Source organism: Mobula birostris, chromosome 1 (genome assembly GCF_030028105.1).
Source record: "Mobula birostris isolate sMobBir1 chromosome 1, sMobBir1.hap1, whole genome shotgun sequence".
In the NCBI taxonomy this organism is placed as follows: Eukaryota; Metazoa; Chordata; class Chondrichthyes; order Myliobatiformes; family Myliobatidae; genus Mobula; species Mobula birostris.
Genome location: NC_092370.1, coordinates 52,290,532 through 52,314,068, shown reverse-complemented (window position 1 = coordinate 52,314,068; position 23,537 = coordinate 52,290,532). Strand labels below are relative to the sequence as shown.

Sequence of the window (23,537 nt, the reverse complement as noted above, 5' to 3'; positions counted from 1 at the left end):
CTCAACATTATTTTCCCAATTTTCAATTCCTCTATTGGACTCTATATCAATTAAAACAATTCTTAAATGAAGTAACGTGGAATAACATGGCAAAACATTACATCCATAGATTCAAAATCTCTTCAAAAGTAGTCAGTTTGATTTTCTATCATATTTAATCCTTGATATTTTGTCTTGTACATTTTATCATCCATGTACATCTTAAGCATATGAAGGTGATACAGCTACAGCTGCAATCCTTCTCCATGAATAAAGGAATTACCCACACAGATCAGATTGCATGACATTGATTCTTTGTTTTATATTGTCAATCTGCCAGAAGTGTGCAAGAAAGCAAAACAGTAACACAAATATTAAACACCGTCTCTCCAGCTTTCATATTATATGAATCAGATGAGCCAGCTCTGAAGAGGAAGCACAATGGGAAAAATTCATAATAGCTAAAAATCATATTGTTAGCCCTGTCTGTGTGTTAACTGTGTTTATCACAGGCAGGTGGAACCCTAATTTACACGATGCAATTACTCGAGTCTCCTAGAATACTTCAGCTAGGAGTATTTTTTGATGAATGGTTTAAATAGATTGTCTATGGCAGAGCATTCTAATGTTTTACAGCACCAGTGACTGAACGCTTGGGGTTCAACTCCAGCTGCTGTCTATAAGGAGTTTGTACGTTCTCCCTGTGACCGCATGGGTTTCCTCCAGGTGCTCTGGTTTCCTCCCACGTTCCAAAGCCATGCAGGTTTGGGTTAATAAGTTGTGAGCATGCTATGTTGGGGCTGGAAGTATGGCGACACTTGCAGGCTACCCCCAGCATATCCTAAACACAAAATACTCTGCAGATGCTGGGGTCAAAGCAACACTCACAACACGCTGGAGGAACTCAGCAGGTCGGGCAGCATCCGTGGAAGCAATCAGTCAATATTTCGGGCTGGAACCCTTCATCAGGACTGAAGGGGGGGGGTGCAGAGGCCCTATAAAGGAGGTGGGGGGGGGAGGCTGGGAAGGAGAAGGCCCCCTCCCCCTCCCTTCCCCCATCCCAGTTTCACTCTGCCCCCTCCCCCAGCTGCCTATCACTTTCCGCATGGTTCTGCCTCCTTCTACTACCCATTGTGCTTTCCTCTATTCCTCCTTCACCTTTCCTGCCTATCCCCTCCCTGCTTCCCCTCCCTCACCCCTTTATCTTTCCCCTTACTGGTTTTCACCTGACACCTACCAGTCTTCTCCTTCCCACCCTCCCCCACATTCTTTATAGGGCCTCTGCCCCCTCCCTCTCCAGTCCTGATGAAGGGTTCCAGCCCGAAACGTTGACTGATCATTTCCCACTAAGCACATCTTTCCCTCTCCACCCCTCTCCACTTTCCGCAGGGGACGTACCCTCCATGACTCCCCGGTCTACACGTCCCTCCCCACAGATCTCCCACCCGGCACTTATTCCTGTAAGTGTAAGTGCCACACCTGTCCCTACACCTCCTCTCTTGCCACCATTCAGGGCCCCAACAGTCCTTCCAGATGAGGCAACACTTCACTTGTGAGTCTGTTGGGGTCATCTATTGCATCCAGTGCTCCCGGTGCGGCTTCCTCTACATCGGTGAAACCTGACGCAGATTGAGGACCGCTTTGTCGAGCACCTCCGCTCCGTCTGCCACAACAGACAGGATCTCTCAGTAGCCACCCACTTCAACTCTGCTTCCCATTCCCATTCAGATATGTCCATACATGGCCTCCTCTGCTGCCATGATGAGGCTAAACTCAGGTTGGAGGAGCAACACCACATATTCTGTCTGGGATGTCTCCAGCCCCTTGGTATGAACATTGAATTCCCCAGCATATCCTGCTTGATTACTTCAGCTATAAGATTCTTTTTGATGAATGCTTTAACCAGATCGTTTATCTACTTAACAACAACTGTGTTGGTTGTTGACACAAATGACGCATCTCACTGTATGTTTCAATGTTTTGATATGCAAGATATGAACCTAGTCCTGTTTGCTTTTGGGTGAAATATCAAAGATACTGACAGCCTTTCCCTGCAAAATTAACCATGTTAGATTTTTCCATGTAAATGTCAAAGTCGAGTTCATTGTCATAAGCACAAGTACATGTGTGCACAGGAGCAATGAAAAACTTACGTGCAGCTGCATGCACATAGCATCATATAGGCAGTATTCACAAGAAAAACAAAAAAATGTATAAAGGTTACACATTTTTTCCAAGAAAAAAAACACAACTAGAACAAAAATGAAGTCCATTTGATAAAAAGTTTGGACAAATCTGTAGCTTTGTTTGACATCAGTCTCACAGAAATGAATCCTCTTGTTGACCTTTTGGTTGGTATCATGGCTTATATGTCATCATGAAGTAAAGGCAAGAGGGAAAGGGATATCTGTGGACAGGTAAACTTGAAAAAAAGTTCTCCACAGTGCCTCCTGGCTGAGGCAGTCAAGATTTCAGTTCAGTTGAAAAAGATCACAATGTTTTTTGAACTGTGCAATCCTGGTGATGCGACATGCTGAAGACAATGTGCATGATGACTCTACATGGACAGAATCTATACTGTGATTGGGCCACTGGAAGGAGATGACTGATATTAATATTCCCTGCAGCAGACATCAGGGAAACCCTTCTCTCAATACTGTGACCAGATTTGTCTTATTTTTTGGAGCATCAGAATTATGGTTACAGAGACAACTGTAGATTTGTGACTCAGTTTTCGACCATCCACTCCTAAGGCCTTATTACTTTGGTTGGATGTGGTGTTTTGACCTAGTCAGTGAGGAGTGATAGAAGAGTTAGTCAGAGTAGATAGCTGGGGATAGATTCAAGAGCATTCACATGAAAGTCAAAGTCATGGGTGAAAGGCCTTTGTGTTTATCAAGGACAGGGAGCCAGTCAAACCCTTTGCATTGATGGGATTGATTTCCTCTGTTCTTGATAGTTTTACCTCATGCCAGTGGAATGAGGCATTGGAAGTTTGGGCAGTAGGTGGTCTAGTTAGCACAGAAGAAGCCGCTCATACAGTTACAGTTATATAAGACCTTGGTTAGACCCCACTTGAAGTACTGTGTTCAGTTCTAGTCACCTCACTACAGGAAGGATGTTATAGAGAGAATGTAGAGGAGATTGCGGAAGTTGCAGAGATTGGAGAGCATGCCATGAAAATAGGTAGAGTGAACTTGGCCTTTTCTCCTTGGAACGACGGATGATGAGAGGTGACTTGATAGAGGTGTATAAGATGATGAGAGGCATTGATCATGCGGATAGCCAGAGGCTTTTTCCCAGGGCTGAAGTGGCTAACATGAGGGGGCACAGTTTTAAGGTGCTTGGAAGTAGGTACTGATATCAGATGTAAGTTTTTCACACAGAGGGTGGTGGGTGTGTGGAATGCACTGCCAGTGATGGTGGTAGAGGCGGATACAATAGGGTCTCTTAAGAGACTTTTAGATATGTAGAGCTTAGAAGACTAGAGGGCTATGCGGTAGGAAAATTCTAGGCAGTTTCTAGAGTAGTTTACATGGTTGGCACAGCATTGTGGGCCGAAGGGCCTGAATGTGCTGTAGAAGTCTATGCTCTATGTTCTATGTTCATATCACGGCATGGGGAGCTGCTGTGATTCTTGCATTCTTTCCACCCATGTTCTGTGCTATGCTTTAGATCATAGGTTTCCTACTGGACCTCTAGCTTCAGCTGCCTGAGGAGTTGTTTCTTTGCACAAAAGGAATGGTGGGTTTCCAGTGTAGAATCCTGCAGCAGCCTTCTTTTTTGTGGTTAATTAGTTAATAAATGTAATTGTCATCCTATCTAAACATTCCCGGTTTCTCTTCGTGGCAGAGAGGTCAAGAGTGCCCACTAATAGGCATCCGTTCATCTCACGAGACCATGGATTTGTGTCTTGGAAGGTTTCCAGGGCACAGGCCTGGGCAAGGTTGTATGGAAGACCGGCAAGTTGCCTATGCTGCAAGTCTCCCCTCTCCACACCACCGATGTTGTCCAAGGGAAGGGCACTAGGGCCGATACAGCTTGGCACCGGTGTCGTCGCAGAGCGATGTGTGGTTAAGTGCCTTGATCAAGGACACAACACGTTGCCTCAGCTGAGGCTAGATCTAGTGACCTTCAGATCACTAGACCGACACCTTAACCACTTGGCTACGTGCCAACACAAGAGTGCCCACTAATGCAGAAGCATTAAATGCCATGCAGCCAAGTTAGGTCTTCAGGCAGCTCCCTGTTGTCACTGCGTCAAAGCCTTGCTCTGTGAAGTATGCGCGGTATACACATGCAACTCCCATTCCATGATGTGGTCTGGATCAACATCCGCAGGGACAGCTGAACACTGCTCTGTTAGGAGCTCAGATAATTTGACATTGACTTTACTGTCCTAAGTGTGATACAATGGGCAGGAAAAAAAAACAGCTTCAAACAAAAATAAGTCAGAAACTGTACCATCTACTGGACGGCAACATTAGAAGAACCACCAAAATGTCCCTTTCTACATCCATCACTGTGTCTCTTTGGTCAAAGCAAGAGAAAACCTACATGAATTGTGATTTTCTCCAAGTGTTCTGCCTGTAGGACCAAAGATCTCATCATCTTCTTCATGCCACATCAGATCTGCTGAATCTACAGTGATTGCTTTGGTTTTGCTAAGGCACCAATACAAATTCATTTAAACATTTCTCAACTTCCAAGACATTACATTAACTCCAGCAGATAGTTCAGGCAGTTCCATAATTGCTTCTTTGAACTTTATTATCCATTTTCTGAATGCGCTTACTAAATATTCCTCCAGACAGATGTATGTCTATAAATCTAACTTGGTTTTCAGTGATTTACGAAGGGCAATTATAAGATAATACCTGTGGAATTTTCAGTCCAAACTATAGCTCATATAGGCAGAATGAAACAATGCTGTGGAACACCCATTTTCAAACTAAAAATTACCCCAAAGTACACTCATATTCATCATGAAAGTGTAAAAGTTCATGGAGTCACCTGCACTTAGAGAAATCCCAAGTTTTTTGGTGGGCCAAATTCTTCTTCAAAGATACAGAGTCACAAAAGGTCAAGCACAAATAATAATACTTTCTATGCCATTGACACAATAAGTGCGATTTTTTTTTGTAACTTTGTCTCTCTGCTGCTTGGGTTTCAGTGTCATTCTGTTATACAGCAGCTCTAACTAGTTATATCATTTTCATATTCCTGAAATATTCTCAAAGCATATTTAAAAGAGGGAAAAAATGGGCAGCTCTTAAAGGTTCAGCTTGCTACAGGCTGTATTTTTGTGCAAGTTTTCCTTGGTGGCAGTGAACAAAGTGTTCCACTGTGGAGTGAGTTGTATGCCGGCAGACACAGTGTCTGTACAGGGAGTTCCTGTCCCTGGCCCAAACCCACAGACCCTCAGCAATGAAGGACAAGGTCATCCATTGCTTTTTCTGCTTCCCACTGGAGCCCACTTCTTTCTGCTCCGGTGGAATGTGCAAACACATAAAGGGGCACTTTCACATCACAAGCAGGGAGCCCTGATCCAGGACTTCATGAGACAAATAAAAAAAAAACCTTTTTTTTTCTTTTCAGAAAAACATTTGTAAAACTAACTTCCAAATTTTCTGTCATATGATCATGCAATTTTCTTTTCACGTTAAGAATTTGGGGTGACTGTGGTTTATTTATGTTTGAATCATTCCTTGTTTATCCTTTTCCTCAGGGTGTCATTAATGCTGGAAACCTTCACATAGTGATTACTGCATTGGGGTTATTTGGTGTTTAGTGCAATTCCAAAGAGCTACTGAAAATAGCAAACAGCGTACCTCCCTATACTTCTATGTTCTGACAACACTTCTAAATGTTTTGATCAGAATGTAGAGCTCTTTAACCACATCGCTGTGGTGCTATCTCACACTAGTTCACTATCAAGTAAAGTCTTAGTAGCATAGCCTGCGAAGAAGTAAACAGTGTTTAAAAAGCTCACATATTTGTGCTTAATTACTGGAGTAAGTGTGGCTCCAAACAGAATATACAACATCACACTATGATTCCTTACTTCTATCTTCTTTATTTATCCTGCCAAGGCCTCTAGTCACCACCTACAGATTCCTGTCTCACAAGCCAGCTTTTCTACTGCACAGCTAGTGCAGGATTCAAGGATTTCAAGAAACAACTGACAATAACTTATCCAAAATTTGCACTCTTCATAATGAATGAAAAGAAACAGACTGAGGACCTCCACTGGTCAAGGGTGACCATGTTGTATCCTAGCTGTCTATGTGATAAGCCAGGGCAGTACAATTTGGAGAGCAAGCTGCTGCCCATGCAGCAGGCACCCCTTCTTCAAAACAGCCAATGAATCCAAAGACGCGGCAGAAACCAAGACAGTTTAGCCCCAGTGGCATCACAGGTGTTGCGTTAGCATTGAACTCAACGTAGGACTGCCATAGGGACTCTAGCTCTGAACTTTTCCTCAGGGTTTACTCCCAAAGCCTTCTCCATGAGTAGATATGGCCACAAGGCAGCAGAGGTTTGACATCAGAGTTTTCCTTCCCCTAGATGAGCTGCCAACCCCGGCTGACGAGCCCCATCTGCCTGAGGTGTCTGGTTTGAAGGCGCCAGTAACCCACCTCTGCCCCTTCCCCGTCAGTAGGAATGGTTCTGTTGGGCTTAGTAACTGAGCCACACCTGAAGGCCAGGAGTTGGACTTGGTTGTCAGAGGCTGTTTGAGACACACTTATCGCCACTACTTTCCCCAGCTATGACTACCTTACGGAACCAAAAGGAAACAGATCACATATGGAAAAGTAAAAAGAAGGAAAAGAAAGCAAATGATGGAAATGTGAAATAAAAATATACAAGCTACAAATGCACAGCAAATCAGATAATATTCATAATGCTAAAAATAGATTTTAAGATATATTGAAGAAATCTATTGTATTACTGGTGATTTTTCATTTTTGTATTTATAATCAAGGAATAGATATTATTAATGGTAGGATATATATATGTGCGTGTGTGTATATACATATATATATATAAATAAATTTCAGGATCTGGGGTTTCAGACAAGTCCGTTTCTTAATTGCCCTTGTGAGGGTGGTGCTGATCTCCCCTTGTGAGGGTAGTTTCTTCTGGTGAACACTGTCCGTTTGGGTGGGATGTTGGTGAATTTAGACCTAGTGATTGTCTGCCCTGTTGGGTGCGGTCTTTTACTGATTTTATTATGGTTAATGGATTTATTGAGTATGCCTGCAAGAAAATGAATCTCTGGGTTGTATATGGTGCCATATGTGGACTTTGATAATAAATTGACTTGAACTTCAAAGATGAAAGAGCAGTAGGTTAACTCCAAATGAAGACAGTATACAACATGGAAGGGAACCTGCAAGTGATGGTGTTCTCATTTGTCTTCTACACTTGTCCTTCTTGGTGGTGGAAGTTATTGGTTTGGGGAATGCCGTCGGAATAGCCATGGTGAGTCACTACAGTGTTTTATATAGACTGAAGTGACTGTGAACTAGCTGTAAAGAGAATGAATGTATAGGGTGGCCAGTGCTGAGCTTATACATTGGACTGCCAGGTCCTGGATTTCTTCAGAGATGTTAATCTTGCAGGATACCCAGTCTTTGGCCTACTCTTGTATTAATATATTAATTTGGCTGGTGGATTCAAATTTTTGGTCAATGGTGACTGCCCGGTGATTGGACAATGGTAATAACATTGAACGTCATGGATAAGGTGGTTATCTCTTGTTGGAAACGTTCATTACATTTCACTTTTGTAGCATGGATATCACTTGCCACATACGAGCCCATACCCGAATGTTGCTCAGGTCTTGCTGAATACAGGCATGGTCTGTCATTTGCTAAGTAGTTGAAAACAATGCGCCATCATCAGCAAACATTTCCACTTTTGACCTTATGTTGGAAGGAACGTCATGGATGAAGTAGCTGTAGAATTCTTGCTATGATGTCCCATGATTGGAATGATTGACCTCTGACAACCACAGCCATCTTCCTTTGTGTGAGGTCTGACCCTCACCACTAGAGCAGGTGCCCTTTCATGTTCATTGACTTCAGCGTTTCCAGGGTCTCCATATCTGCTGATGCCCAGTATTCTTTCTGCATACTTACAAAGGCAGACAGCAGCTTTCATCCCAGAGACAATGTGAGAGAATGTAAGATCTGGGTGGTCTATCAACATGTGAAGCAAGGCCCGGCCAGGATACAGTCTTGAATTCCATGGCTCATTGCTGAGTAGTCATCCCCCTGCCTCAGTCTGCCAACAGCAGCTCTCGCAAGCAGCCTCCCCACACAGGACATGGGTGACTCATTGCTGAAGAATGCAGTGGAGGGCAAACATTTATACCAGGATGCTAGTATGCAGCTCATGACAGTAGAGTGGGCAGGAATTGAAGCCATGCTCTCAACAGAACATTGCCATCAGTCGTGCATCTCGTACCCTGTTTCCAGGCAACACATCCTGAGCACTGAGGTACTAATGTAATATCTCTGCACATCACTCTCTGTTTAGAGGAAAACAGACAGAGCCCATTCACATTTTCAAAAGCTTTTGCTATCAGCTAATCATTGGTGAAATGTCTATCACTGAAGAGTTGATGGCCTAGATATTATACCCTGTAGGCATTAAAATGGGATATTCATGCCACTGTCCAACAGGGGAGTCAGAGGAGTGGTCTTGTGTATTCACGTTGTGCACATTGCTCATGTATCAATGATGTGACTTGTGGGACTGTTGCACAGTTCAGCATATGAGCCATACATAATTTGAGGAGCTGCGTGCATAGTACAATGTCCTGCTGTGATTGGACTTCCTAAAGCTGTCATTCACAATATGATCTGTTTCTGAAAATATCGGGTTGACTTCTGGTGACCCAGTGTTAAGGGTATTAGAATAGGCATTCTCTCAACTGTTCACCTTAACTAAAGTAGAAAAGGGACTGGAGAGTTTGGTTCTTTGCAATTTTTATTGTAAGTTACTAGGTCACGGGGATGATTCCGGGAGTGAAGGGGTTAGCATATGAGGAACGTTTGGCAGCCTGTACTCACTGGAATTTAGAAGACCGCGGGGGGATCTCATTGAAGTCTACTGAATGCTGAAAGGACGAGATAGGGTGAATGTGGAGAGGATGTTTCCTATGGTGGGTGTGAAGCACCTTCAATTACTCCAAAGACTGAGGTTTGGTAAAATACTGAAAGGCTTTTATTCGCTGTACAATACGACCTCCACAGTGAGTGTCTGCCCCCGGACTGAGGGGGAGGGGCAAGGCGAACACCTTTATACAGGACTCTGTGGGAGGAGCCACAGGGGCAGTCAGCAGAGGGGTATGTCCAGACAGGTAACCGAGTTACAACATATATACATGGTTTACCACAGGGGGTATCCAGAACAAGAGGGCACAGCCTTAAAATTGAGGGTTGACCCTTTAGAACAGAGGAAGAACAGAGGGAATTTTTTTAGCCAGAGAGTAGTGAATCTGTGGAATGCTCTGTCACAGACTGCAGTGAAGGTCAGATCTGTGCGTATATTTAAGGCGGAAGTTGATCATTTCCTGATCAGTCACGGCGTCAAAGGATATGGCGAGGTGACAAGTGTATGGGGTTGAGTGGGATCCGGGATCAGCCATGATGGAATAGTGGAGCTGAGTGGCCTAATTCTGCTCCTATGTCTTATGGTAATTCCTTACTTATCTTCATTCTCAAAAAAACAAAAAAAAACTTTGGGATGTTTTTGAAGATAACTGCATTCTTTCTTAGTTGGGAAATACACTTCAGTGTTATCCTCTAGTTACACACAGTATGTCGTAATCACACAGAATTCTAGTTTTAGCATCAAGCATTCCTCCTTGTCCCTCAACCCCTTCAGTAGAGCACATTTTTGTAAAAAACAGCTTGAAGCCAGTTGCATAACAAACAAAATTATAAGGCTAATGATTGTTGACAGCATTTTAGGGTCCAAAAGACAGGCACGATCATTTGGATTTTAATCTCCCTTGAATGGTACAAATGGATTACCCAAGTTAATCACTCTCAACAAATGGTTAGTCTATAGATAGTGGCAATAAAGTCTACATGAGTTACTAACCTGCATCTATATCTTAAGCAGGAAATATATTTTGTACCTTACAATAATATAAACACTACAATAATATTAGTACTACAATAACAAAGTTTTTTTTAAGAGAAGGGAAGAATAGTACTGAAATCTGAACATTGCCAGATAAGAAAACTGCTGAATCCAGCTCTGCAACTTCGTGGCTACTTAAGAGTTGAGAAATTAATGCAATAAACAAAACTCCGGATTAATATGTCATTGTGTTTTTCTGCCATGGCTCTTCTAAAACATTCAGTTTGAAGAAAATCCTTTTCTGTAAGCATTTTCTCTCATTTTGTGTAAATTGTTTACTTGTCTATTTGGAAAAGGAAAGAGCAGTATATTATTAGCAAATGGAACAGCAAACTGAAGTAACAGATACTGAAAAGGTAAAATTAAAATCCAAGCACTAAATAATCATTTTTGTGCAATTTGTTGTTGTTTCCACACTGGTTGTTTGTCTGCCCTGTTGGGTATTGTCTTTCATTGGTTCTATTATAGTTCTTGGATTTACTATGTATGATTGCAAAAAAAATACTGTATATCAATGTTTAAACATTGGCTATATTTTGTATCATTGAGTTATTTTTTCTTTTCTTTGTGTAGTTGATCTTTTACATAATATTTCCTGATACTCTGATTCATTGGCAATTCCATAATCAGTTGGTTAAACTTTACTGATCTTTGCTTATTTTATGCAGAAGGGAATTGAAGATGAACAATAGGCTGTTCAAGTGATCATGTAGTTACAAGAAAGCATATGAGGCTAGGAACATTTTTTTTTCGAGTCAGCTGATTTTAAAAACATCTATTGCTTAATATGAAAAATATGTAGAAGCAACAGCTCCAAGCTCACCAACAAAGGAAAATGTCTACTCTGAATAGTCATTATCTTTAATTAGATTGGATTTAATTTATTATTTGAGCATACCACTCCTTCTTTCTGACTGCCTTCACCCTTATATCTTTGTACCTCCTGTGCCACTGCTATCCGAGGTTACATAAATTCCTCTAATCTTGAACCATCATTGCAATTAAGCTAGTGAGTTAGACCTTAATGCATTTTAATGGGCAATATACAAATGTATCTGGGGAAGGCTCTTGGCCTGAAATATCAACTCTTTATTCCTCTCCATAAATGCAGCCTGACCTGAGGAAACTGGAGGTCTATGAGCTAGTCCTCATCAGAGGGTCAGAAATGGAGAGTCTCAGCAACTTTAAATTCCTCAGTGTTATTATTTCAGAGGACCTATCCTGGGCCCAGTATGTAAGTGCAATTAAGAAGAAAGCATGGCAGCCGCTCTACTTCCTTAGAAGTTTGTGAAGATTTGGCATGACATCTAAAATTTTGACAAACTTCTATAGACTTGTAGTGGAGAGTAAATTCACTGGTTACATCACAGCCTGGTATGGAAATACCAATGCTCTTGAACAGAAAATCATACAAATGGTACTGTATATGGCCCAGTCCATCACGGGTAAGGACCTCCCCACTACTGAGCAAATTGGCATGGTGTGCTGTCACAGGAAAACAGCATACATCAGCGGGGGGACTCCCACCAGCTGGGTCATGCTCTCATCTCACTGCTACCGGCAGGAAAAAGACACAGGAGTTTCAGGGCCCACAGGTTCAGGAACAGTTATTCCACCTCAACTATCATGCTTTTGAACCAAAGGGGATAACCACTCAGCTTCACTTGTCTCATCACTGAACTGTTCCCACCACCTATCGACTCACTTTCAAGGACACTTCATCTCGTGTTCTCGATATTTGTTATTTATGTATTTATTATTGATTTTTTTTTTCTTTGGTATTTGTGCAATTTGTTGTTGTTTCCACACTGGTTGTTTGTCTGCCCTGTTGGGTATGGTCTTTCATTGGTTCTATTATAGTTCTTGGATTTACGATGAATGTTTGCAAAAAAAAAAATGTCAGGTTTCTATATGGTGACAAATATGTACTTTGATATTAAATTTACTTTGAACTTTGAGCTTCGATCTGCTGAGTTCCTCCAGCATACTGTGTATGTTATTCTGGATTTCCAGCATCTGCAGAATCTCTTGTGTTTAATATACAAAGAAACTTGATTTGCTGTAAAAACTACCTGAGATTTTCATACTTCTGGTTACAATAATTTTCTGGTGACATTTGTGCAGTTTACTTCTAAACTATTGTGCAATATGATACAAAAGCCAATCCTCCTCTTGGGGGACTTCACACCCCAAGACAACACACTTTTTAGCCTCTTGCATATGCACCTAGAAAAATCTTTTTATATGCTAGATTTTAACATTGTCCCTATATAATCAAGTACAGAGAAACATAAAGGAGAACAAAGTCCAATGCAAAAAAAAAGCATAAAAATTTAATAGTCATTTATCTCTTCAAGCACTCAGTTTTGCTTGCAGCTTCCATTTATTTTACTGAACAAAGTATACAGTAATTTCTATGCATAGTATTTACAAATTCTTCCTTGGGGATTTCTGTTTTGTGTTTTAAAACTTGAATTGTAATTGGATATCTTACATGAAGAGTAATTGCTCCTTTAGTTGAGTGGGGATTGTTGTTCCAAGCTGAGAGGCCTGTCACAGAAAGTGACTTAACTTTGAGGAGCTAGAAAATTTTACATTTGTTTTGTCATTGTATTGTGCACTACCTTTGTGCTTGTCTCCTGGAGTAGGACACTCATCCCTTTAGGCTTGGTCTGCCATTTAGTGAGATCATGGCTGATCTGACTGTAACTTCAATGCCCTGATCCATTTCAGAATCAGAATCAGAATCAGGTTTATTATCACCAACATGTGACATGAAATTTGTTAACTTAGCAGTAGCAGTTCAATGCGATACATCATATAGAAGAAAAAAGACAAAATTAAATAATAATAATAATAAATAAATAAGTTGACCAATACAGTATATGCATATTGAATAGATTAAAAATTATGCAAAAAACAGAAATAATATATGTTAAAAAAGTGAGGTAGTGTTCAAGGGTTCAAAGTCCATTTAGGAATCAGATGGCAGAGGGGAAGAAGCTGTTCCTGAATCGCTGAGTGTGTGCCTTCAGGCTTCTGTACCTCCTACCTGATGGTAACAGTGAGAAAAGGGCACGCCCAGGGTGCTAGAGGTCCTTAATAATGGACACTACCTTTCTGAGACACTGCTCCTTGAAGATGTTCTGGGTACTTTGTAGGCTAGTACCCGAGATGGAGCTGAATAAATTTACAACCCTCTGCAGCGTCTTTTAGCCCTGTGCAGTTGCATCCCCCCCACCATGCCAGACAGAGATGCAGCCTGTCAGAATGTTCTCCGCAGTACATCAATAGAAGTTTTTGAGTGTATCTATTGACATACCAAATCTCTTCGAGCTCCTAATGAAGTATAGTCGCTGTCTTGCCTTCTTTATAACTGCATCAATATATTGAGACCAGGTTAGATCCTCAGAGACCTTGACACCCATGAACTTGAAACTACTCACTCTCTCCACTTCTGATCCCTCTATGAGGATTGGTGTGTGTTCCTTCATCTTACACTTCCAGAAGCACAATCAGCTGTTTCGTCTTACTGATGTTGAGTGCCAGGTTGTTGCTGCGGCACCACTCCACTAGTTAGCATATCTCACTCCTGTACGCCCTCTCGTCACCACCTGAGATTCTCCCAACAATGGTTGTATCATCAGCAAATTTATAAATGGTATTTGAGCTATGCCTAGCCACACAGTTGTGTGTATATAGAGAGTAGAGCAGTGGTCTAATCACACACCCCTGAGGTGCACCAGTGTTGATTGTCAGCGAGGAGGAGATGTTATCACCAATCTGCACAGATTGTGGTCTTCTGGTTAGGAAGCTGAGGATCCAAGTGCAGAGGGATCCTATTAAACCTATTATAACTTTTTGCCACTTTGATTATCATGTATCTTATAATTCTGTCTTATAAATCTTCGAAGTCTACTTCAATCACTCTTGAGGAAGGAATAAAACTGAGGACATGAGATACAAAGAGTCTTTCAAAGTAGGTTGCAGAATCAGATTAGCATAGTTGTGAATGAAATTATTCATGCAGGTTCACAAGGCTGATGGTTGTAGGGTAATAACTATTCCTCGACCTGGTTGTGTGGGACCTAAGCTTCTGTACCTCCTGTCCGATGGTAGAGGAGAGGAAAGGAGAGGGAATGGTTGGTTGGATGGTTGGGATCCTTGATGGATGCTGCTTTCTTGTGGCAGTGCTCCATTTAAATGTATTCAGTGGTGAGGATGGCTTCATCTGTGATGGATTGGGCTGTATTCATCACTTTGTATAGACTTTTCTATTCCTGGACACCTCTGAAATGTTTCCAATGCATTAACATCCTTCCTTAAATAAGGAGACCAATTGTATGTTGGCTTCTCCATGGATAACATGGTTTTACGAACACAGCACTGGAATAGGACGATTGTCAGGGATGTAAATGACTTTCATTCTTGGAGATATGTATATAACAGTCTTTCTCCTGCCCATTAGTACACATAGACTGAATCACTTCTGACCCTCAAGGTTCTTCCCTGTCAAAGTCATTGCCCTGGCTCAAATGTCTGAATGCTGTTCCCTGAATCCAGCACCCTTGCCCCACGCCAATCCAAGAAGGTAGTTTTAATCCACTCTATCCCTTTCGTTCAATGTTCACAAGTGAGGTTTTCAGCTGAAGCTGATAACTGAGTCAGTGTTGTACCCAATTAACATGCCCCTTAGTGTGCTCTAGAGTTTATGGGACATTAACCAGACCCACCTTACTTTTCTGAAACAACTAGGGCATCTTATGGGCAAAGTAATGTAGGGTTAATCCTGTGTCAAGATTTATTCCTCAAAAAAATCAACACAAGAAAATTATTTATTCACCACCAATAGTTTTATGGGATTTTGCTATGTGCAAACCAGCTGTTGCATATCCTACATTAAGCCAAGCATTCCGTTGGCTATAAACTTCATAGACAGCTTGACGTGCGGAAGGGTCCTACATAGGTGTCAGGTGTCCTTTCAATTCCTGGGCTCACAGGACGACTCCCATAAGCCTAAACTGCTTTAAAGGAATATCAATATTTATTGTAAATATCTATGATATTATTCCATACTTCCTCAACACTGTGTTTGATGTATCAGTTGACATTGACTTTAACATTTGCAGCTGGATGTCTTCAAAATATGCAATGAGTGCAGAAAGTCATTGTCGGTTACTCACAACATAAAGAGAGATGCGGAGGGCCATTTAGCTGAGCTGCATTCATCAGCTAAGGACTTGCATTCCACTATCACAGTGATCGCCAAGGTACACTTTATCCACCACCTCAGCTTCGCCTTGATCTCTATTCCAAGGTTTAATCACTCCTTGCACGGAGGAGGGTTTCAGCAACTGTGCCTTTGTTCTACTTTCTTACAAATATTTAGATTTAATGTCCAAAATGCTTTTTGCATTATTTATTATCCTATTCTGAAGGGAATAAAATGCCTTTTACTTTGTATTATCACAGTCAATGACAAAAGATAAATTCCTGGCTTTTTAAGCATCACCTTTGATGTCAGTACCAGAGAAATAGTATTGCTCTGGAGAAGGTGGTCATTGCTCTATAAGAACATTATTGTTACATTCAAATCATATTTCTCAAAACATCTGAGAAAAGAGTTGAAAGAATTGCAAAAAGGGGTTGTTTGGTGCTAATGCAGAAAACAAATGGGAAGATCCCATGGAATAATGAAGCATGTATGAAATTAATACACTGAGATTTGCAACATCCCTATCTAACCAAAGAAATGTTGTCCACAACTTAAAGTGGGGAGTTGCATGCAATTTGTATTTCAATCATTATGAAGTGTCAAGAAATGTCAGCAATATTTTAGGGACCACAGCTGGGTTTTCTCAACAAAAGAAAATAAAGCAGAATGACTTGTATTCATTTTGTTGGAGGTCAGTGATATATCTCCTCTGCTTCTGAAAAAAAATTATATCTAGCAGAATGGTTAAAGACAAGCGAAAACTGAGATTTTTCCCTCAAATTAAAGTCTGAGTTAATAACAATAATTTGTATTTAATAAGCATATTTAACAAATGAAAATTCCCATGTAGTTTATGAGAGTGCAATAATATAGAAGATGTGACCACTAAAGAAGGAAACCGGGACTTGGTTAGAGAGATGGGTTCTAAGACAGAGCTTATTTGAAAGAAAGATGATGAAGTGGAGAGGATTAGTGAGAATATTCCAGAGGTTATGGTTAGCATAAAACATAGAACAGTATAGCACAGAATGGCCCTTTCACCCACAGTGTTCTTCTCCATGATCAATCTAGACCTTTCCTCCTGCATAGCCCATGACCTTTCATTCAGGCATTTACCACCTCTGACATCTCCCCTGAGATTTCCTCCACTTGTCTTAAAAGGATATCCTCTGTTATATACTATTACTGCCCTGGGGAACAAAGTGTTTATGCCTCTTGTAATCTGTCAAGTCACCTCTCATCCTCCTTTGCTCCGAAGAGAAAAATCCCTAGTTTGCTCAACTTTTCCTCGTAAGATATGATCCTTAATCCAGACTGCATCCTGGCAGATTTCCTCTGCATCTTCTTTCATCCTTTCTATAATGGGAAATGGCCAGAATTGGACAAAATACTTCAAGTGGGAGCTAACCGGAGTTTTATAGAGCTGCAACATTATGATACTGTGCTTGAACTCAATCCCTTGAAGGCCTACAACACCATACACCTCCTAACTACCCTATCAACTTGTGCACTAACTTTGAGGGATCTATGGACAGACTCCAAGATTCCTCTGTTTCTCCACACTGCTAACAATCGTGCCGTTAACCTTGTACTCTGCCATCAAGTTCAACCTTCTAAAGTGCATCACTTCACACTTTTCCAGATTGAACTCTATTTGTCACTTCTCAATCCAGCTCTGCATCCTGTCTAGAACAGGACGAAACAACTAATTACATTGTTATTAATTGATAAATGGAAAAATAGGAAAATGCACAATAAAATAAAATTCATCTGGACATTTTCAACTCGACTGACAAAAAGTGGGAACCCAGTGAAAAACTCAAGTGATTCAGCAAGTTATTCCTCAGCATTAACTAGCCAAAGTTACAAGAAGAAATTCTGTAAAAGTTTAAGTGGATTCATGTTCATCAAATCAAAAATAAATGAAAGACTGAGGAGGAAAAAAGATGGTGAATTCTTTATGATTGCCTGTGCTTTTTGGAGCTGTCAAAACTAATCAAATGTCCTTTGCAGCTATCAATGTAAAAATCACCTTCACCAAAAATAGAAGATTCCCCACCTTACCAGTAGAGTTACTCCTACTTTAACAATGCAACAGGGCAAAGTATCTTATGTGATCTATCTCAGCAGTGGCAGCCTATAAGAAACTTAAGACAAGGTTTATGAGAGTGACAAGTTTTTGCCTTCCACTTTCAGGAGAGTGCTTGCATTTGTGTTTATTTGCTTCCAGAAGTTTGTCAAGTAACAAACTATTTAAAAAATGCTCTCATAATGGAAATTAGGGTCTGAGAAATTAATGGGAGATGGAGAAGATGCTGGATATACAATGGAGTAACACCATGAAGGAACCTGAATATGAGATCTTTTAATGATTGGTATTGCTGAGCTGGGAATCAAGTCTGTCTGCAGGCACAACGAAGTGGTGGTGAGACAGGGAGCATGGACGTAATGAGATGATTGGTGGCAAAGATATGAGGTCTTCCTTGTTTTCCGGTATGATCCAATGGTAATGATTGGTTCTGGCTGAGGACCAACAATGTTTCATGTTGCTAACTCAGCTGTACCCCCTGGAGCTCAAAGCCTGTGCAACTTGAATATAGGAGAATGAATTCAAGAGCATCACTGTAGAGAACAGCCAGCACAGGGTGGGAATAGAAGCACCGAAAGTGTAAATGTACAACAGAGTGTGCCAATCACTGTAAAAACGCTGCTGCATGAAGTCCTATGTAATGTGCTGGTGACTTAGGAAAGAAGTTTTTCCACAGGAATAAAGTTGTAGTGGTAAAGACCTCAGTCATGGGCTCTCAATCCAGGAGCCATTTTGTATTTTCCCAATTCAGTTAAAACCTTGAAGAAGAAAAATAATTAAAACCCAATGAACCCCGATGGGCTAGTCTTATGGACTGAGCTGAAACATAGGACCCTGAGCACAGACTGGAGTAAACTCTTATAAGTTGATGATACTGTAAGATATAGGAGCAGAATTAGGTCATTTGGCCCATTGAGTCTGCTCCACCATTTCAGCATGACTGATCCAATTTTCCCCTAGCACCCTGGGCATGCCCTTTTCTCTTTTTTCTGTGTTCTTTCGGACTTCTATTAGATGCCCGGTTGTACTTAAAGTTCAGATGTACAATGCTTACAAATTAAAAACTGGTATTTCAAAAATTCAAATTGACCAGATATCAAATAAGCTTAAAATCCATTTGCAGTAAAAAGGAAAATAGACCATCTACAAAAATCTGTTTTAAGCCAGTTCCAAAAAGCTGTTTCAGGAAAGGTTAAGAAACCATGGTGCATAGGTTTACTGTGTGAAACATTCTGGTATCTGGTCAACTGTATGCAAGCACTGCAGATTTTCATTACAGTTGAAAGCTCAGTTTTCTTATTATTGCTGGAATTTGACTTTGATGGTCTTCCATTTGATGACAAAATTAGTTGATGGTAAAGATACTGAGCCGGTGTTATATGCTCGGTCTCAGGAGCAGAGATGTTCTCAGCTGGTGTTTTGGGTGTCTTGGCCTCCTCACCATCTTTTGTTTTAGGGTTTTGTGGTCAACGATGTCTGTAGTTGTAGTTGCAGCGAAATCGTCTGGGATGAGACTGTTGATCTTGTTGGCCATCCCCTTGATTTTCTTTGTCCTCTTCACTACTGCCCTCCCTTGTTTGACGTGGGCGAGGAGGCCCTCTGCGGTAGTGTGGACGGTTGCCCCTAAAATGATTTTGTCCTCTGTTAGGTTTACCTTCTTCCCCAGCAACCTGGTTTTCATTTATCTCACCACCCTCAGTAATAATTTTTCCCTGAGGCTGGTTGCTGTATTGTGGGCGGCGACCATAGCGACGATAAACAAAGTAAGGTGGGTAACGCTGTCTTCTGTAGGGAGGGCAATGCTGCTGATTTTGATAATCTTGGTTTTCTCCATCCGTTGCTGTCTCTACTTCATCTCCTTTCTCTCCACCTTCAACGTTCTGTTGGTAACTACGTGGCGGACCTCAGCGGCGAGGGTTGTGCAACGATAACGATTTCTGTTCGTGGCATATCGGCTTCCTTGGACTGGAATTCCTCCAGGACCAGTTACGTTTTCTGCTTCTGCACCCTTTTCGCCTTCCACAACGTCGAACTCCACAGTTTCACCATCTCCAACGCTGTGGAGTTATTTCCCTGGGTTATTTTTTTCTGTAGCAGTCTGATGTACAAACACATCTTCCTTTGTATCATTCCTGTTGATGAATCCATATCCATTTCGTACGTTGAACTACTTTACTGTTCCAAGACCTTCTGTTGCGATGACTTTCTTCTCCCCGGGGGATTTGGATTTGTCTGGTTGTTGCTGCTGCTGCTGTTTGGATTGCCCTTCCATCTCAGCCTCACTCATGGTGTTGACAGGCTGCGCGAGGTGGTTGCCGCTCGGGTGGTCTGAGGTGGGGGCTCCTGCGCTCTCTCTGCTTCCTTCTTCTCTCTTTCCCTCCTCTGAAAGAACATCGGCATGCCCTTTTCTCACTGTTACCATCAGGTAAGAGGTACATAAGCCTGAAGGCACACACTCAGTGATTCAGGAACAGCTTCTTCCCCTCTGCCATCTGATTCCTAAATGGACATTGAACCCTTGGACACTACCTCACTTTTTAATATATATTATTTCTGTTTGCTGCACGATTTTTAAGCTATTCAATATATGCATACTGTAATTGATTACTTATTTATTATTTTTTTCTACTATATTATGTATTGCATTGAACTGCTGCTGCTAAGTTAACAACTTTAATGACACATGCTGGTAATAATAAACTTGATTCTGATTCTGATTCTGATTCCTAAAATCTTATACCCTCCCTCCAACACCAACTCCATAGCCACATATTAAACTGTATAATCTTCCTCGTACTGGTCTCACTAGCACATGGCACAAGTAGCAATCCTGAGATCACAACCCTGGAGGCCCTGACCTTTAATTCAGCTCCTAACTCCCTGAACACCCTATGAAGAACCTCGTCACTCGTCTTACCCTTGTCATTGGTACCTGCATGGACCACGACTTCTGGCTGTTCAGCTCCCACTTAAGAATACTGAGGACTCAATCCAAGATATCCTGGACTCTGGCACCCGGGAGGCAACATACTATCTGGGAATCTCGTTCTCACTCACAGAACCTCCTGTCTGTTCCCCTAACTAATAAATCCCCTATCAGCACAGCATGCCTCTTCTCCCCATTTCCCCTTCTGACTCACAGAGGCAGACTCAGTGCCAGAGCCCTGACCACTGTGGCTTTCCTCTTTTAGGTAATTTCCCCCCCCCCCCATCCCCTGGACAGTATCCTGTTGTTAAGGGGGATGACCACAGGGTTACTCTGCACTGACTCCTTAACTACTTTCCCCTTCCTGACTGTCACCCAGTTTCCTGTGTCCTGCATCTTGGGCGTAACTACATCTCTATATACTCTATCTATCACCCCTTCAGCCTCCCAAATGATCCGGATTTTATCCAGTTCCAGTTCCAGCTCCTTAACGCAGCTGGACGCACTTCTCGCAGTTGCAGTCATCAGCGACACTGGAAGTCTCCTTGCCTTTCCACATCTTGCAAGAGGACCGGTTCATAATTCTTTCTGTCATCCCTACTGTCCTCGCTGAGCAGATATAATGAAGAGGAAAAGAAAACTTGAGCTTTTATTTTCTTTGCTTTCTCTGAGTGAAGCCTCTCTTCGCTGAAGCCTTGAAGAGCTAAAGCCTTAAGAATGCCACTCTGACTGTGTCCACTGCAATGACGGCCGCTGTGCTTGCCCCTGCTTTCCTTCATTTTGTTCTTACCAATCAATCCCAAACGGCGACTGGTTGCTGGTCAAAGCTCTATCATGCTGTTGCGACCCTTTTGTCCTCGGTCAGTGGACCTGATTGAAGTTTCCTCCTCTCCAAACTTCCAATGTCCCGATGTCTTCTGCAACAGTGGCTGCTGGCCCCGTCTGTGCTGGCGGACTCCTTGGTGGGACACAGTTTACCCAGCAAGCCTACCCACGAAGAGCATGCACAAAATCCTGGAGGAACTCAGCAGGCCATGCAGAGTCTAGGGAAAGAGTAGACGATTCAGGCCGAAACCTGTCTGTAGGACCTACCCACTAAATGGATGCCAGGTATAAGTCTAGTGACTGCAATGTGTAGAAGTGGCTGCCAGGAGTAGTTAAGTTGTGAATACTTTAACCGTTGCTTTATATATAATAACATCATTCACAAATACTTAATTCAAATGACAGCTCTGGGGGCCAGTGAGAAAGAGGGTCAGAGGTTGGGACCTTTCTGACTGCTAAGGTCACTTCAGCATCCAGTCTCTTGCACTTGGAGATATAGGCTGTGATATGCTACGCTCCACTGCATTGTACTGCTGGTGAATTGTAAGCTGAAAACCAGGTCAGTGATAATATGCAGCCCAAAGCTGGAAGGAACGTTATGCTGGGCAAGTGAGCTGTACAACATACAGTAAACTGGCAGAAATTCTGCCTGCAAAAGTTATAAAAGATGGAATACAGGAAACAGAGTGTACCAATTATGGCTACGTGTGGGCTAGTGGGACTAGTTTATTTGATAATCTTAGTTGTCATGGACCAGATGGGCCGAGGAACCACTGCTATACTTCCCATCCCCTGCTTACGATCTGTAATTAACAAACTCAATTTAACAATTAACTAAGTTGCCTTCGCTGCATGTGGAGATCACATCCAATGTTCTCTCATTCTTCGCACGAAATATTTTCTAGCTCTTCTTGTGAAAAATTGGGCTCTAATTTGTAGCCAATTATCCCATTCCAGATACCAAACAGCTGAAGGAATCTCTCTCTATCTACCTGTTTTTCCCATTAATATCATGTAAACTTAAAATAAACTAATATTCTAAACCTCAGGAATGTCCTGCAGTGCTTAAGTAAGTTGATTATAGGGAGGGCTTGACTTAATTGTGTCTGTGAAAGCTATGGAAATAATGCCAGTCACAGCAGGGTGATTCACAGCAGGTGGTGACCCTTTAACTTCCAGAGTGACAGGAAATAAACTGAAAATAATTATCATGGTTAAAATCTTGATTTCATAACAATGAATTTCTAAGCCACAATTACATATCTTTTAGAGCCATATATTTGTCTACATTGAAATCAACTTGGAAAGTTTTACGCATTTGTTTAATATATTAATATCTCTTTCTATGTTGATAGTTCTCTCTACTTTGTTAAGGTGTCATCTATATTTTACCAATGCACATTATTCTAATTTAAAACTAATAATTAATAATTTTAATTATTAAAATTATTTAATCATCTCTGATGTTTTCACGGCTTATAGGTTTCCCTTTGTTTTTTCTTTGCTTAATTAGTGTGCAATGTGGGACATTGAGAAACATTGTTGCATACATGGAGATGGGGCCAAAGCCAGTTGGAAGAACCTCTATAGACCACCTCCACCTCATAATCTTGTACAGTCACAATGTGTAGATTCAATTCCCATAGAATATTAAAAGGGCATCAAAATCAGAATTGGAGTCATTATTGTTATTTTATATGACGTGAATTTGTTGTTTTGCAGCAGCAATAGAGAGCAAAGACAAAAAGTAACTATAAATAACTAAATTAATTGGGTAAAAAAGGGGATTAATGAGGTAGTGCTCATAGGTTCATTGACAGTTCATAAATATGATGACAGAGGGAGAGAAAATGTTCTTAAAACCTTGAGTGTGGGTCTTCATGCTTGATGGTAGAATTGAGAAGAGAACACGTCCTGGACGGTGAGGTTCCTTAATGATGGATGCTACCTTCTTGAGGCAGCGTTTCGTGAAGGTGTTTTTAATGTTGGAGAAGGTTGTGGCCACGTTGGAGCTGGCTGAATCTACGACACACAGCAGCCTTGTGCAATCCTGTGCATTGGAGGATCCATACCAGTCTGTGACACAGCCAATCAGAATGCTCTCCACTGTACATCTGTGGAAATCTGCAAGAGTCGTTTACTTATTGGAATAAGTAAAGCACCAATTAGATGCCACAGTGATCATCTTTGTAAATTACTACGTATTTCATAATTACTTTTATTCTGACTTATCTTCTGGTCAAAATTTTATTGACAAGGAAAATAATACTTCTTCCTTGTCACTGATCTTCTTGGAGTGTTTGTTATTTTATTGTCCAATAATAGAATATTTGGCAAGAGAAGGT

At 41.4% G+C, this 23,537-nt stretch overlaps 1 pseudogene; it reads right to left on the bottom strand.

The window, feature by feature from the left end:
• Window positions 1–18,547: 18,547 nt before the first annotated feature.
• LOC140188186 (Y-box-binding protein 1-like) lies at window positions 18,548–19,835 on the bottom strand (annotated as a pseudogene).
• Window positions 19,836–23,537: the final 3,702 nt, after the last annotated feature.